The sequence below is a fragment of the Danio aesculapii genome, chromosome 20 (genome assembly GCF_903798145.1).
Source record: "Danio aesculapii chromosome 20, fDanAes4.1, whole genome shotgun sequence".
Classification (NCBI taxonomy): Eukaryota; Metazoa; Chordata; class Actinopteri; order Cypriniformes; family Danionidae; genus Danio; species Danio aesculapii.
In genome coordinates, this window is record NC_079454.1 from 41,454,323 (window position 1) to 41,472,677 (window position 18,355).

General features: G+C 38.4%; 1 protein-coding gene across 1 annotated transcript in view; it reads right to left on the reverse strand.

Moving 5' to 3' along the window:
- Nucleotides 1-11,685, reverse strand: part of pkib (protein kinase (cAMP-dependent, catalytic) inhibitor beta) — a 78,041-nt gene extending 66,356 nt beyond the window's left edge. Inside the window, 1 exon segment of the mRNA XM_056445447.1 lies at nt 11,554-11,685. The gene's annotated coding sequence lies outside the window, so the exon portion shown is untranslated.
- Nucleotides 11,686-18,355: the final 6,670 nt, after the last annotated feature.

An 18,355-nucleotide genomic window follows, 5' to 3' on the forward strand; every position in this document is an offset into this window, starting at 1 on the left:
CTCATGGCTGTATTAGATCAAAAGGGTGCTTTCTGCTAAATACTGAGCAAAGGGTCTTAATACTTAGGACCATGTAATATTTCAGTTTTTCTTTTTTTAATACATCAGCAAAAATGTCAACAACTCTGTGTTTTTCTGTCAATATAGGGTGCTGAGTGTACATTCATGAGGGAAAAATTTACTTAAATGATTTTAGCAAATGGCTGCAATATAACAAAGAGTGAAAACAGTCACAACAATCAATCTATCAAGCAATTTATGAATCAGTATGAAACAATCAAGAATTTTTATGTGATTTTTATCATTTAAAATGAAATGCACCAAAAATATTGACCTGCCTTTTACTGATATAACCACATGGTTCAGTTTCCTTACTGATTACAACCCACATCGATATGAATCATACAGTAGAACGCATCTCTGCCCTCCAATTAACCTGTGTCTGCATTATGATTTTCTAACCACAGCATTTTTCTAAAACAATGACTTTAAACAATAAAATTGCCTAAAGAAGTAAAACAACAAATCTGGGCATCAAATCTGCTTTTCTTGTCTAATTGCAGCTCATCTGACATATGTGTGAAAGTGGATGAGCAAGTGAGAACGTGCAGCACCAGCGGTAATAGAGAAAATAAACTGTGCCAAACGATACTGTCTAATCCCATGAGCACAATTAACTTCACGAGCAAAGCAGAGCAGACGCGGCTGCAAAGTTTCTGTTATCATCAACAAGGCCAATTAAAAATAGATTCTCCATGGGCGGCACCCAGCAGGAGATGCTCTAATGTACCATGGCACAACATATACACACACCTTTGTGAACGAAACGCCACTGAGATTGATGGATGCGAAAGGTTGGCTTCTAGAACAGGGGAAATTTATCATCAATTTTATGTATGAGGCTAGGGCTGGACGATATGACAAAAATTTCATACTACGATATGTCATCCTGATAACAATATATCCTGATTTCTGTAAATTCAATCAATTAATCGTTTATAGATATATATATATATATATATATATATATATATATATATATATATATATATATATATATATATATATATATATATATATATATATATATATATATGAGCATTTTTCTCAGCCTCCAATGTTTATGTTAAGTTATTTCACTTTAAAGGCAATGAATATTTGTCATTATAAAAGTAAAATTTCTGAGCTTACACACAAGAGTTGAAGATAAATGCGAATTTTAGAAGAAAATATCACGCAGCATTTAGAGGTTTTAGCATCTACACTCTTCATATATATATAAAGGTTGTCTTGATACCATTAATTCATGTTACGATACTATACCAGCTGAAGTATAATGATACCAAGTAGTATTGCTGTTATGAAGCGGACAGGAGACAGAGGTAAGGAAACGTTAGGGTGTTTATTGAATGACAACAAGGAGCACATGAAGGATAGCCAGGAGGATCAGGACTGATGTTGGGGTCTTTTCCTCCGTGGCTGGGTAACAGGAATACACGAGGATGGACAGCACACACCAGATACAGCTGACAGAGGATGACACAGACTTGGAAGGACTGGAAGACAGGACGATTCGGGAGGACCAGGAAGACTAGGAGGAATACAAAGAGAACAGGTAAGTAAATCGTTTGTTTAGCTGAGGATGACTACGCTGAGTGGTCGCTCAGTTGTCCGCTTTCGTCGAGACGAGCCCGGACAATGAGCGACTGGAGTGCTGTGCTTTTATCTGGTGCTCGTGAATGTGATGCAGCTGTGTGCTCATTAGAAGTCAGGTGATGGTGATCTTCGTGAGTGGGGGTCGTGAGAGCCTGACCAATCCATGACAGTACCCCCCTCCCCAGGGCCCGCTCCTGAGGGCCGACACCTCCGACGCCGTGGTGGTCTCCCTCTGCCTCTAGGCGCTGGGAACTCAGGGTGGCTCTCATGAAACTCCACCATGAGACTAGGATCGAGAATATCAGCTCTGGGAACCCATGTCCTTTCTTCGGGGCCGTACCCTTCCCAGTCCACCAGGTACTCCAACTGGCCACCACGACGTCGGGAACGCAAGATCTCCTTCACTGCGTAGACGGCTCCTTCTTCTAGGAGCAGTGGAGGAGGGGGTTCCTCTTCGTGGTCAGGCTCTGTGGAGGGAAGAACAGGATCGTGATAGGGTTTCAGGAGTGATACGTGGAATGTAGGGTGAATACGGTAGTGAGAGGGTAATTGTAGTTTGTAGGTGACGGGGTTAACCTGTTCCACGATGGTGAAGGGACCAACAAATCGGGGACTTAACTTGCGAGAGGGCAGTCGCATGCGTATGTCCCGGGTGGATAGCCACACCTTTTGTCCGGGTGTGTATCTGGGTTCTTCAGACCTTCTTCTATCGGCGGTTACCTTGCTTCGACGGACTGCCCTCTGCAGATGTTGATGAGCCTCGTCCCAGACTCTCTCGCTCTCCCGGAACCAGTGATCCACTGCGGGGACATCAGATGGTTCGCCATCCCAGGGAAAGAGCGGTGGTTGGAAGCCCAGGACGCACTGGAATGGCGTGAGTCCGGTGGAGGGTTGCCGCAGTGAATTTTGGGCATATTCTGCCCAGCCCAAATACTGGCTCCAGGAGCTCTGGTGACCACTGCAGAAGGTCCTCAGGAACCGTCCCACCTCCTGAATCTTCCTCTCTGTCTGCCCGTTGGTTTGGGGATGATATCCAGAAGAGAGGCTGACGGCCACACCTAGGAGCTTGAAGAAGGCTTTCCATAGACGTGAGATGAACTGTGGACCTCTGTCCGACACAATATCTTCTGGAATACCAAATGACCTGAAGACTTGATTAAAGATATTGTCGGCTGTTTCAAAGGCTGTGGGAAGACCTTTCAGAGGGATTAGTTTGACAAACTTTGAGAATCTATCTACTATGACTAGAATACAGGTATTACCTTCTGACGAAGGGAGATCAGTGATAAAGTCCACTCCTAGGTGTGACCAGGGACGGTTCGGAATCGGCAAGGGATGGAGCTTTCCAGCGGGTAGATGACGTGGGCTCTTGGATTGGGCACAGTCCTTACAGCCCTGAACATATTGCCTCACATCCCTTGCCATGTTTGGCCACCAGAATCGTTGGGATACTAGCGAGAGAGTATTGTTGATCCCTGGATGTCCAGTGCCTAGCGAGGTATGTAAGGAGTGGATCAGATCTACCCGGTGTTCAGGTGGTATGAACTGCCGATGAGGAGGGCATCCCGGCGGAGCAGGGGCTTCCGGAGTGGCAACGACTGGAGGAGCGTTCCAGGTGATCGGACAAATGGAGATGTGTTCGGGAAGAATCTTCGTTGGGAGTTCTTCATGATCGTGATGCTCGTGTAAACGAGAGAGAGCGTCTGCTCTTAGATTCTTGGGTCCTGGACGATAGGAAATGGAGAAATCAAAACGTGAGAAGAAAAGTGACCATCTGGCTTGACGTGGACATAGTCTCTTGGCCTCTTTGATATATTGGAGGTTTTTGTGATCTGTGATCACCTGGAACGGATGTTTGGCTCCCTCCAACCAGTGACGCCACTCCTCCAAGGCTAGCTTGATTGCTAGCAGCTCCCTGTCTCCTATGCTGTAATTCTGCTCCGCCGGGCTCAACTTCCGAGAGAAATAGGCACAGGGATGCAGTCGGGGCGGTGTATCATGATGTTGAGATAATACTGCCCCGACGCCGGTGGTGGATGCGTCCACTTCCACCACGAAAGGAAGATTTGGGTCAGGATGAGTCAGGAGTGGGGCCCTTGTGAACTCCTTCTTAAGAAGGCGGAAGGCTGCGGCTGCTTCTTTGGTCCACTCCAGTCCTTTGGGTTTACCCTTGAGGAGATTAGTGAGAGGTGATGTAATCCTGCTGTAGTCCTTGATAAACCGTCTATAAAAGTTAGCAAACCCAAGAAACCTCTGGAGCTCCTTAATGGAAGTGGGTTCTGACCAGGATAGAACAGCCTCAATTTTCTTCCCATCCATACGTATACCGGTTTGATCAATGATGTATCCCAAGAAATGAATCGACTTCTGGTGGAATGAGCATTTCTCCGCTTTGAGGTAGAGGTGATGTTCTCTCAATGTGTGTAGGACCTCCGCAACGTGTTGGCGATGTTCGGCCTCACTCCGGGAGTAAATGAGGATGTCATCTATGTACACTATTACAAAGTGGTGAAGAAACTCCCGGAGGACTTCATGAATGAAGTTTTGGAATACGGAGGGGGCGTTGACCAGACCGTAAGGCATGACCTCATATTCATAGTGGCCAGTAGGGGTCACGAATGCTGTCTTCCATTGGTCCCCCTCACGTATTCTTATCAGATTATACGCGCTGCGGAGGTCCAATTTAGTGAAGACTTTAGCTTCTCGGAGCTGTTCCAAAGCGGCTGGTACCAGAGGAAGGGGATATCGGTATTTTACTGTACCGTTATTTAGGACCCTGTAGTCGATGCATGGACGCAGCCCTCCGTCCTTCTTGGCCACAAAGAAGAAGCTTGAGGCGGCTGGTGATTTTGAGTGACGTATGTACCCCTGACTCAGAGCCTCCCTTATGTAATCTTCCATTGCCTGATTCTCTGGAAGCGAGAGCGGGTAGATCCTACCTCTTGGCAACTGGGCATCTGGAACTAGGTCGATCGCGCAGTCCCATGGCCGATGCGGCGGTAGCTGGGAAGCTCTCTTGGGGCAGAAGACATCATGAAAGGAGCTGTACTCCTTAGGAATGTGGATAGACTGCTTCTCAGGAGGGCTCTCGACCGATGTTGCAAACAAAGAAATGGGGTTCCGACCTTGAAGAGGGAGATTTGGAAAACAGGTAGGTGTACATCCAGATCCCCATTTCTTTATCTCTCCTGTGCCCCAAGAGATGATGGGATCGTGCTTCACCAGCCACGGGCGCCCTAGAATGATGTCCATATTTGCACCCTCCAGAACCAGAAATTGAATCCTCTCTTGATGTAACAGCCCCACTTGAAGAAGGATGTCTTCGCATTGTCGATGGATACGGGTCGAAGATCGAGTGCACTGGGTTATCGGTTGTATCTGGTATATATGCGAGGACGCCTCAGTACGGAGGTGGAGTTGACGACAGAGGGATTGGGAGATGAAGTTCCCTGCTGACCCGGAGTCGATGAGGGCTGTGACAAGGAGAGAAATAGAGGCAGTAGTTATTTGTACGGTGGTAGTAAGTGGTTTACATTGTTCAATATTCGTACTGAATACACTCACTGAAGTCCGAATGGGACGAAGGGGACACTCCATACGGGTGTGTCCACTGACACCGCAGTATAGACACAGACCCCGGGTCAGCCTCCTCTGTCGTTCCGCTGATGTCAGTCTTCCAGACTCTATTATCATGGGTTCTGGTTCTGGAGAGGCTGTTGACTCAGGCGATTGGAGGAGTGCAGACGAGGGGGTGATGGTGTCCTGTTGATAGGAACGGAGACGATCGGAACATCGGAGAGAATGTTGGATGAATCTCTCCAGACCCATTGTATCATCTAATGTGGCCAGCTGGATTCGGAGAGTGGGTTCCAAGCCGAGCCGGTACGTGGTCAACAACGATCTCTCATTCCATCCACTTGCAGCTGCTAGAGTGCGAAACCGGAGAGCATATTCCTGTGTAGATAGAGTACCTTGCTTTAGATGATACAGCTGCTCTCCAGCGGCTACTTCCCCATCAGAACGTCCAAACACCTCTTTGAAATACTCCGTGAAGGTAGTGATGGAATTCATGACCGGCCCGGCTTGGTTCCAGATCGTCTCAGCCCATTTAAGTGCAGGTCCAGAGAGTAGTGATACGATGTAGGCGATCTTTGACTTATCTGTGGGATATAGAGAAGGTTGCATTTCGAATATGAGGGAACATTGTAACAGAAAACCATTGCACTCCCCCGCTCCGCCTGAGTAGGGCGCTGGTCGGGCCATGGGACTGGAAGGAAGGGCCGAAGAAGAAACTGTGGAGGCGGAAGTGCTCGGTGCTGGTGGTGCGTTGGAAAGTGGAGCTGGTGGCTGTAGAATCCGCTTCAACTGGTCCACCAGCTCTTGAAAGTGATCGAGGGTGCTCATGTTGTCGTCGTTATGGGTCCGGGCTTCTGTTATGAAGCGGACAGGAGACAGAGGTAAGGAAACGTTAGGGTGTTTATTGAATGACAACAAGGAGCACATGAAGGATAGCCAGGAGGATCAGGACTGATGTTGGGGTCTTTTCCTCCGTGGCTGGGTAACAGGAATACACGAGGATGGACAGCACACACCAGATACAGCTGACAGAGGATGACACAGACTTGGAAGGACTGGAAGACAGGACGATTCGGGAGGACCAGGAAGACTAGGAGGAATACAAAGAGAACAGGTAAGTAAATCGTTTGTTTAGCTGAGGATGACTACGCTGAGTGGTCGCTCAGTTGTCCGCTTTCGTCGAGACGAGCCCGGACAATGAGCGACTGGAGTGCTGTGCTTTTATCTGGTGCTCGTGAATGTGATGCAGCTGTGTGCTCATTAGAAGTCAGGTGATGGTGATCTTCGTGAGTGGGGGTCGTGAGAGCCTGACCAATCCATGACAATTGCGATACTGTAATTCATAATTTAAATCTATTAAATAATAAAAAATGGTCAGAAATACTTTTTTAAAATGTTATAATAGGCCTACATGAATTTAATTCATACTTCCCTTATTACTGAAAGTATTATTTCAGAATCAGATCAGAATCAGAATCAGTTTTATTGCCAAATGTGCTACACACACAAGGAATTTGTTTTGGCTACAGAAGCTTCCGGTGTACATAAAGTGACAAGTGACCAACACAAAATAAATAAATATGAAAAAAAAAAAATAAAAAAGACGATAAACATTAAACAGAGATGCAGTTAGTCAAAAAATCTGGATGTTGAATTGTGTGTACAGATTTGTTATAAATATACAGGTTATAAGGTGCTGTGTACAAATACGAATGGAGAAGGTATTGCATTGATATAAGGTGCTGTGTACAAGTGCATATGAGAAAGTATTGCACATATTTATTGCACAGTAGGGGAATTTGCATGTAACTTCGCCTAAAATGTATTCATTCCTTTTGTTTATTTTGTAGATAACTGACCAGCAAAAAACACATTAAAATAAAGATACAAATTATACCAAACAATTTGTTTAGTTACAAAAAAAAATGTTTTCCGTTTTTTTCATCTATTGTTTTTCAGTCTTATCAGGTAAGAATCCAGGGTAATTCAAAATTTCACTTTTCACAATTGCTGTGGTTGTTGTAGCTACTAAACCATACTGACAGGAACAGAAATGAACTGATTCAGATTTGAACTGAAGTGTCAAATATGTGCAATAGGCCACCATAAAAGGCATGAATTCAGCACAGTTTTGCAACCTTAAAGGGCTCCACAGACTGTTAAAATAAAATATTTTATGTTGCACAAATGTGTGAACATTTTAGTGACTTTTCCACATGCAACATTATGTATTGTAGATAGACCGTTAATGACGATACTACCGTTTACAAACTACAGTGGCATCGGCAGTATTTTGGAGCCATAGTATCGCAATACTACCATAGTACCAGTAAACCGTGCAACCCTAAAACATATATACGTATATACATATATAAAAAAAAAAAAAAAAAAAATATATATATATATATATATATATATATATATATATATATATATATATATATATATATATATATATATATATATATATATATAAACTAGGGCTATTGTGTGAGCATCAATATTGTAAAGTATGTATGTGCAATGGTCACATCACAGGATTGCATTATTTATTGAAGATTGTAATATATTAAATAGATATTATTAAATAAATCTTTTTTTTTTCATTGTTTATTCAACGATGATCATGTTATTTTACATTTGATTGTTCAATTTCCGTACTTGAATACTGTTAGACTCCCCAGAAATCCATAAAGCACCGTTTTAGCTATTTACTTTGGCTTGTAATTTATTATAATTTATAAAGATGCACTGCATAGAATCGTCCCAGTCGATCTCGATTAATGAAATCTTTCCAAATAGAGCTATTTAAATCATCTAGTAAAATTATTTTCAAATTGCAATATATATCGTGGCAAAATAAAGCATCGCAATGTCAGATTTTTCCAATATCATCCAGCCCTATTATAAACTGATCACATGTAATTTAAAAATAGCCATTCAAAATACTCAAAATAGCTTTAATTGAAACCATAAAGGTAATTATTATCTCAGCAAGTGTGCTGATAATAAAATAACAGCATGTAAAAAGCAGATCCAGCCAAAAATGGTATGGAATATCAATATTTTTCAAGATATCGTATCGATGTTGAAAATTCCAGTATTGTGACAACGCAATTTCAGCATATTCGTTCTTTAAAAACATAAAATGCCCAAGCAACTAAAAATAGTCATCCAGAAAACTCAAAATAGCTTTAATTAATAGCATACAGGTCATTATTATCTCAGTAAGGGTGCTGATCACAAAATGACAGCCTGCAAAAAGCAGATCCAGCCCTCTATCAGTAAATCTTGTGAGGGTCGTTGAGCTTTTCTCAGGAGAAATGGGACCTATCAATGTGTAATTTCATGTGTGATTTAACCCCGCTGGAGGTCCATTTATTATCGCAGCACAGCAACATGACAACCTTTTCTTACCAACAACACTAATATAGTATGCAAAAATAGATGAACAACGAACAAAAGGGCCCTTACACCAGGATGTAAATGCAAGACTCGTTATAGTGGAAAGGACACGGTGCCCGTTTGACTAAATGCTTCTAGATGAGAAGATAATGAAACTGCTGTGTCTCCTAGGCAACTTTAACCGTTTTTAACATTGCGTGAAGCAAATAAATGATCCCAAATGTCACAAAACCAGTCTGCGGTCTGCTTATATTTCCCAGGGCTTTAGAACAAAAGAAATTATAAATTAAAAGTGGAAGAAAAAAAATGTATGATACAAGAAACTTTATATACTTTTTACATAATTGTCTAATTGTTCCATATGGTAAAAAAAAGATATACAATTTGTGACCCTGGACCACAAATAGACATCTGAAAGCTAAATAAATAAGCTTTCTATTGATGTATGGTTTGTGAAGACAATATATAGTAGGGCTGAACAATATATAATTTGAGCATCGATATTGCAATGTGTCTATCTGCAATAGTAACATCGCAGGATTAGCTTATTTATTAAAGATTAATAGATAACGATACTATTATATCTGGGTTTTTTGTTATTTATTTATACAATGATGAGCAGTTATTTTATGTTTGATAGTAAATTTCTGTACTTGAATACTGTTAGACTCCTCAGAAAACCATAAAGCACTGTTTACTTATTTAATTTTATTATAATTTAGGCAGATCCATTGCATAGAAAAAAGATTTTACCATTCCAGTCGATCTAAATAAATGAAATATTTCCAAATAGAGCTATTCAAATCCTTTAATTTAAATTATCTTCATATTGCAATAAATATTGCAGCAAAACAAAATATCGCAATGTCAGATTTTCCCAATATTGTGCAGCCTTGATGTATGGCAGAGATATATATTATACTATTTGAAATTAATCGTCACTATTTATATTAATCTGAAATTTGATGTATAAAATCTAAAATTATCAAAATATTGCGAAAAATCACATTTAAAGTTGTCCACATTAAGTACAAGACATATTACTAATTTAATATTGCACTTTGATTTTGTCATAAAAATATATATAATTTTGACCCACACAATGTATTTTTGGCCATTGCTAAATATTTTCGTGCAACATACATGTTTTAGATATATACTTAACGGCCACTTTATTAGGTACACCTTACTAGTACCGGGTTGGACCCCTTTTGCCTTCAGAACTGCCTTAATCCTAATCATAGAATCAGCAAGGTACTGGAAATATTCCTCAGAGATTTCGTTTGATATTAACATGATAGCGTCACACAGTTGCTGCAGATTTGTTGGCTGCACATCCATGATGCAAATCTCCCGTTCCACCACATCCCAAAGGTGCTCTATTGAATTGAGATCTGGTGACTGTGGAGGCCGTTTGAGTACAATGAACTCATTGTCATGTTCAAGAAACCAGTCTGAGATGATATGCGCTTTATGACATGGATTATGACATCATCTTGACCATGTCTACTTGCCTAAATGCATTGAGTTACTGCAATTTGATTGGCTAATTAGAAATGTACGTTAATGAGCAGTTGGACAATTGGACCTAAAAACGTGGCCAGTGAGTGTATATTTTTACTCAAGATATATTTTTTTGAATTTGAATTTGAATATATTTAATTTGAATCTTCATATACCAAAATATATTTCAAAATGTAATTCAAGGTCAAGAAAATTATCTGTAGAAGAATTGCAATCTACAATATTTTTGAGTAATAATAATAGTGTATGAACAGCTACAAATATAGTTGTTTTTTGACTGCTGAAGTGGCAAGAATGATTATACAAACATTTATTTGTTTTTATATATATATATATATATATATATATATATATATATATATATATATATATATATATATATATATATAATAGCAAATAGGTTATTGGACTTTGTTGATTTTTAAATGTATATAAATATATATATATATATTAGGGTTTATTGAAACAATAAGAAAGGTTAATACTTACGCACTGCAACTTTACATACAGTAGGTTTTTCATCATGTCCAAACATTTACAGCCCTGAAGAATCACTACCAGACTGATCATTTACAAACATCATCATAAAGTGCAACTGCAATAATCCCTACTGGAAAATCCAGTTTAAGCTGTTTTGGTACATGTTTCTAAGCCTGTCATTAGCTGCTTGATCAGAAACATATTCTATAAACCAATCTGAATGACTGAACCATGGTATGAGCAACTGACTAAAGGTCTGTTTCTATATATATATATATATATATATATATATATATATATATATATATATATATATATATATATATATATATATATATATATATATATCAGCACCAAATAGGCTACTGTAACCACTTTGACTAGTTAATAACCAGATAAAGCATTCTGTTCTACAACACTACACCCAATTCAAGGTCAGTAATTTCAGACAGAAATGCACAAGACTCCAATAACTAAGTCAACTGAAAACAATAACCAGCCTAACATATTCAGTTCTGACATAACTGCAACAGCATCATTTCATCACGAAAGCCATTCATACGCTAAAAATACAATGGCATACAATGAATAGATCATAATACAGTGCATTACTTCAAGTGTCAGACGCATATTGCATGATAAGAGTCCATAGAACACTATAACAGGAACAATAGATTTCCCCTACGACAAGTGGAATTATTTAAATACCGTCTATTCACACTCATTCAAAACACGTGGTTCATTCGTGTACTTATTGTCCTGTCATGTAAACGCAGTAATGCATCGGCGAGCATCTGGACAGAGCACTGGACATAGAGAAGTTGAAAGCGCGCAGTGATGCTCTCTCTCCACATCTCTAAACCCTCTCCGTATCTCTCTAAAAAAACAGTCCTGCAGCAGAGCTTTACTCACTCCGAATACGAAGTAACTCCTCGAAGCAGAGTTATCCGGGAGAAACACTCGAATCAGTACCAACAGAGGCTATCCATGAGGGGAACTCCGCGTATCGAGACCATCTTCGTCGTGATTCTCCTTCTCTCTGACACCGAGTCCAGCGCGAGCGAGCACAACTACCCCGCGCGCCGCCGACATCACGCGGGATCGCGCTCAGCCAAACACTGACTGTCATATAATAATAATAATAATAGACATACACATAATAATAATAATAATAATAATTATTATTATTATTATTATTATTATTATTATTATTATTATTATTATTAATAGACACAGATAAACTAATGAGCATCTCAGTCTACACTCTCAGAAATAAACGATAAAAAATAAAAAATAAACGATCTGTCATGGGGTGGTGCCGAAAGGTACAGATTTGTACCTAAAAGGTCCATATTAATACCTCAACGGTACATATTAGTACCTAAAAAGTACAAAAGTGTTCCTCTTAAAATTTTTAGGTACTAATATATATACTTTTGAGGTACCAATATGGACCCTTTAAGTACAAATGTGTACCTTTTGAAAAGGTACCACCCCACTGACAGCTCACGTACCTTTATTTCTGAGAGTGTAGCAGATCGAGGGAACATTTTTGTTGTTATAATCGTTGCAATATGCAATAATCGTTGTTTCATTTAAAACTCAAGAAGATATTTATCACAGTATTTTTTATTTATTTTAGGAAATAATTATTTATTATTTTTATAATAGGCCTACATAAACTAAACATATAGGCTAGTCAAACCAAATTCTGACTGCCACTTTTTATTCAACGGTAGGGTAAATAAAGGCCAAGAAATATTTGAGTCTTGTACATCAAGTCGTTAATTGTATAGAGCTTTTCACAATAATTGTTGTATCAAAGCAGCTTCACCAAAGGTGCACATTATTGCATTTCTGGTCAAAAAAAAAACTTGCTTGTTAAATATGTCACTTTAAGTCAATTTTTTTCCCAGATAATGTCAGACTTGGCTGTATATAAACTCAACTGAACCAGTTTTAATTTAACTAGAACTACACCAACATCATATGGCTATTCTCCTGCTTGTCTGACTTGCTAGAATGTTGAAAAATGTTTAATATTGTTATGGCTTTTTACTATTTTTTTTTTCTTTGTCCATATCAAGCTGCTTTGACACAATCTAAAAAGAAGTAGCCTACTATAGAAATGAAGATGAATTGAATTTATAGAGATAGCTTACACAAACATTAAAATGAAAATTCTGTCAACATTTACTTACCTTTAGCTGGTTCCAAACCTATTTGAGATTCTTTCTTGTTCACACAAAACAAGACATTCTGTAGAATTTTGGAAACCAGCAGCTATAAAAAAAATGCCAATAGCTGCTGCTTTTCATCATTCTTCCAAATATCTATGTGTGTGTGTGTGTGTGTGTGTGTGTGTGTGTGTGTGTGTGTGTGTGTGTGTGTGTGTGTGTGTTCAACAGAAGAAAGACACACTAAAAGGAGGGTAAATGATAAAAGAATTTAAATTTGTTTGCCCCTTTAACAAGAAATCATTTTAGTCATAAGGAGTCATAAGGAGTCTTCTCCTTATAGTTTCTTTTTGAAAAGAAAAGGGGTGTAAAAATATATTAAATACCTTATACTAATATGCTACTATAATGCAAAGAAATACATTGCGATTCATGAAAAAAAAGCATTTTAACAACATTTAAACTGTTGCTTTTGAGTGTGTTTTACCAAGCAGAAAATACTATTTCAATTTTTTTATTCTACGTTGACTGCATATAAAGTGCTTTTACTTTCAAAGTGTAGTCCGTTACTGATTCCAGAATACATGATGAAAATTGTAATCTATTAAAATTGTAACTAACTTTACATGTAATCAGTTACTATCAGTGCTGAGTTTAAACATACCAGAGAAATTTAGTGAATGTGAATAATAATATAATAATGAAAATTATTTAATTGAATGTTGTATTTGCACACCTATTTTTACATTTTCAATTTAATTTCTATTCAATCTTTAATGTAAAAAATGCTCTGGTCCTCTCATATCAACTCTATTCTGAATTTTACTGAAAAAAAATATTGTTAATTATTTTTATACATGTTTGTACGAACAATCCTATTCTATTTTCTATATTATTTTTTCCACATTAATACATAGATATTAGATATAGATATTACATGATTACATGATTGGTGCTACTGTCTTCTTTTTTAAGTTGTTTTGGATTCAGGCACCTGCAAAATGATTAAGAATACATTCATTCATTCATTTTCCTTTGGCTTAGTCCCTTTATTCATAAGGGGTCACCACAGCGGAATGAACTACCAACTTATTCAGCATATGTTTTACACACCGAATGCCCTTCCAGCTGCAACCCAGTACTTAGAAACATCCATACACACCCATTCACACACATACATCCAATTTAGTTTATTCCACCTATATCTTTGGACTGTGGGGGAAACCTAAGCACCTGGAGGAAACCCACACAAACACAATGAGAACATGCAAACTCCACACAGAAATGCCAACTGACCAAGCCAGGACTCGAACCAGGACCTTCTTGCTGTGTGGCAACAGTGCTAAACACTGAGCCACCTTGTTGCCCCGAGAATACATGAAAATCTAATTAAATATACCGTAGCCCATCCACAATCAAAGTTGATAGACACCTCAAGCTCTATATATGTATACAAACTCTATGACCCTCCACCCTGCGGGTCAAACCTTAATCCGTCTCCTACTACTACCTTAAACACCTTATGCAATCACAATCCTCCCCTTCATAAACAAACCGGTAACCCTCTGAACTGGCTAAGGATAATTACAATCCTGCTTCACACGGCAGCGGCTTCATCCCATTTGTCAAATCCAAAAATAAAACCAACGGCAGCAGCCCAAGGGCATATGTTTAATTATGAAGTGACAGAGGATGTCTGTAGACCAAAGGAGCATTGATCTAAAAGAGTGGCAAAAAGAGATTTTCATCTGAAATTTTTATGAAGGGTTGATTAACTGTAAAAATGGCTATTCAGTTCTGCTGAGAAAAGGCAGATGATGGAGGAACCAGAGGGAGAAATTGCAGTTAACAAACTGAAATAACTGTTTGTTCATTTGCCTATTAAAATAATAGGACTGCATCACATGTCCTGTTGATTTGCATCATCTTGATTTGTTTGCTCGATATGGTAATTTGTACAAACACACAAAATGAAACCTAAAAACTGTTCATCATATCATTCATTTTTTCATTTTCCTTTTGCTTAGTCACTTATTTATCAGGGGTCGCCACAGCGGAATGAACCACCAACTATTTACAATAGTATCTGGGTGCAGCCTTTATGATGCAAGCTGACATCGCATGTCTTCGTGATTCAATGTCAGACACAAAAGCATTGGATCCAGCTCAGATTGCACTGCACCAGGTCTGCATCCAGACCCCTCTCACTATTCCGGCATCTGTTTTACACAGCGAATACCCTTCCAGCCGCAACCTAGTACTGGGAAACATCCTTACACGCTCACATTCACACAAACACACATAAACTATGGCCTTGGACTGTGGGGAAAACCGCAGGACCCTGAGGAAACCCACGATAACAAAGGGAGAACATGCAAACTCAACACAGAAATGCCATCTGGCCCAGCCGGGACTTGAACCAGCAACCTTTTTGATGTAAGGCGACCAAGTCCTTAATGTGTTCTGAGCGGTTGCTAGGCAGTTGCTAACATAAATTACCATGATTCTAGTATGAATTAGCAAGATGCTAGCATGCTTCAATGAATTTGCATGTTGTTAGCATGGTTCTAGAATTAATTAGCATGTTGCTAGCATCTTTCTAGTATAAACTAGCATGTTGTTAGCATGAATTTAGCATGAATTGGCAAGTTGCTAGTATGATTAGTGTGTTTGAATGCAGCTCTTATGATGCAAGCTGAGATTGCATCACACAGCGATGCAATGTCAGACATAATGCACTCAAATGGAGCAAGTCACATCACTGTGAGGGGTAGGGTTAAGGGTGGGGTTAGGTGAGCCCATTAAAAAGCATTGAATGCAGCTCAGATTGCACTGCACCAGGTCTGCATTCAGACCCCTCTCATGTTTTTAGTATGATTAGTATGTCAGTATGTTTGTTAGTATGTTTTTTAGTATGAATTAGTATATTGAGTATTTGAGGCGACAGTGCTAACCACTGAGCCAGCGTGCCGCCTGTCCATCATATCATTAATCGTTCAATCATTTTCTTTTCGGCTTAGTCCCTTTATTATTCTGGGGTTGCCACAGCGGAATGAAGCACCAACTTATCCAGCATATGTTTTACACAGCGGATGCCCTTCCAGCCGCAACCCATCACTGGGAAACACCCATACACACTTATTCACACACACTCATACACTACAGTCAATTTTAGTTTACCCAATTCACCTGTACCACATGCCTTTGGACTTGTGGGAGAAACCGGAGCACCCAGAGGAAACCCACGTGAACACAGGGAGAACATGCAAACTCCACACAGAAATGCCAACTGACCCAGCTGAGACTCAAACCAGCGACCTTCCTGCTGTGAGGCGAACATGCTACCCACTGCACCACCAAGTCACCTTCATATCATTATAGTACTTGATTTTAACTTATTTTTAGCAACATTTCACAATACTAGACATGTAATAATTAATGTATTTAGGAATATGAACAATACATTTATTAAAGCATTTATTAATGTTTGTTATGTGAGTTAATGAAAATACGGTTGTTCATTGATAGATCATTTTTAACTCAATGTTTACAAGCACAGCATTGGTTTTTAATAACGCATTAGTAAATTTTATGATTATTAAATTATGATTATCAAATGCTGTACAATAGTTTGTTGTAAATACATTAATTATATGTCCCTAATTGTAAAGTGTCACCAAGTTTTTATAGCCAGTGGTTGGGTTAAAATCACAGCCCACCACTTTTTATTTACATGAATTATATTAAACCTAAAAATTTATATCATAGCATTATAGTATTTGATTTTAATATATTTTTAGTAACACTTTACAATATAAGGCATGTAATAGTTCATGTATTTACTAATATAAACAAACAATGAACAATATATTTATTAATATGAGTTAATGAAAATAGAGTTGTTCATTGTTAGATAATTTCTAACTCAGTGTTAACAAACACAGCTTTGGTTTTAGCATTAGTAAATGTTCAATTATGATTAATACATGCTGTCATTTGTTCATTTTAGCAAATACATGTCCCATTTAGTAATTATTTGTCCCATTTTGTAAAGTGTCACCAAGATTTTAATGCCAGTGTTTGGGTTAAAATCACAACCCACCACTTGATGCTATGGTGACATTTACATAAATTGTAATAAACCTAAATAGAAATATCATATCATTATAGAATTTGATTTTAATATATTTTTAGTAACACTTTACAATACTAGACATGTAATAGTTAATGTATTTACTAATATGAGCAAATAATGAACAATACGTTTATTAAAGCATTTATTAATGTTTGTTAATGTGAGTTAATGAAAATACGGTTGTTCTTATCATTTAAACTCAATGTTAACAAACACAGCATTGGTTTTTAATAATGCATTAGTAAATGTTGAATTATGATTAGGGCCAGACATAATCTTTAGACATCTTTTTGCTATTTCTGCGAAGAATTTAGGAATATCATAACTAAAATCTTAATATGAAATAAAATAATACCTTTTTAACTTTTATTCAATGTTCTCGATGCAAATCCTATAGAACCACTTATTTGGTTAACAAAGCAAGTCTCTCTACTACAAGACAGAACATATTACTTCACAAACAGTATTGTAAATAAATCATATAAACATAAGCCAATATTATTACTGAAATCAATTTAAAAAATGAATTAAAATAAATTTACACACATTTACACAAGTAAATAAATAGACTCCATTATGGACTAGATTCTGTCTGGGCCTATTTATGATTAATAAATGCTGTACAATCATTTGTTCATTTTAGTAAATTCATGAATATATTGTCCTATACTGTAAAGTGTCACCACATTTTTATAGCCAGTAGTTGGGTTAGAATTGCAACCCATCTCTTATGGGTTCTGATGCGATGGTGACTTTACAGTGGCTTGATAGAACTAAAATACGAATACAGTGTTCTTGATCTTCCCCGAGGTCCATTAAAATAATTAGTGTCATCTATTTGCAACAGAAAGCTTTCATGTCTTTCCATGTAATAAAATCAAATTTAAAAAAGAAATTGAAGTAATACAGGATTGCCACTTTCCATAATAGGGAAATTCTAGGCTGACCGAGTGTATCACAGAATGGTGGCCCCAATAAGACATTCTGGGCCAATCACAGCTCTAGTGTTGAGTACCACTTCTGCTTCATCCCACAAGTAAGCCTAAAGAGAGAGAAGTCATTATTAAATTGATCGTTTGGAAATGGAAAATGTAAACATGTTTTCATCCATTCATTTCTTTTCAGCTTAGTCCCTTTATTCATCAGGGGTCACCACAGCGGAATGAAGCGTCAGCTTATCCAGCATGTTTTACACAGCGGATGCCCTTCCAGCTGCAACCCCATACTGGGAAATATCCATACACACTCATTCACACACATACACTAATTTAGTTTATTTAAATTACCTACAGTACAATTGCCCCACGGGCGACGCGGTGGCTGGTTGCTGGTTCGAGCCTCGGCTGGGTCAGTTGGCATTTCTGTGTGGAGTTTGCATGTTCTCCCCGCGTGGGTTGCCTCC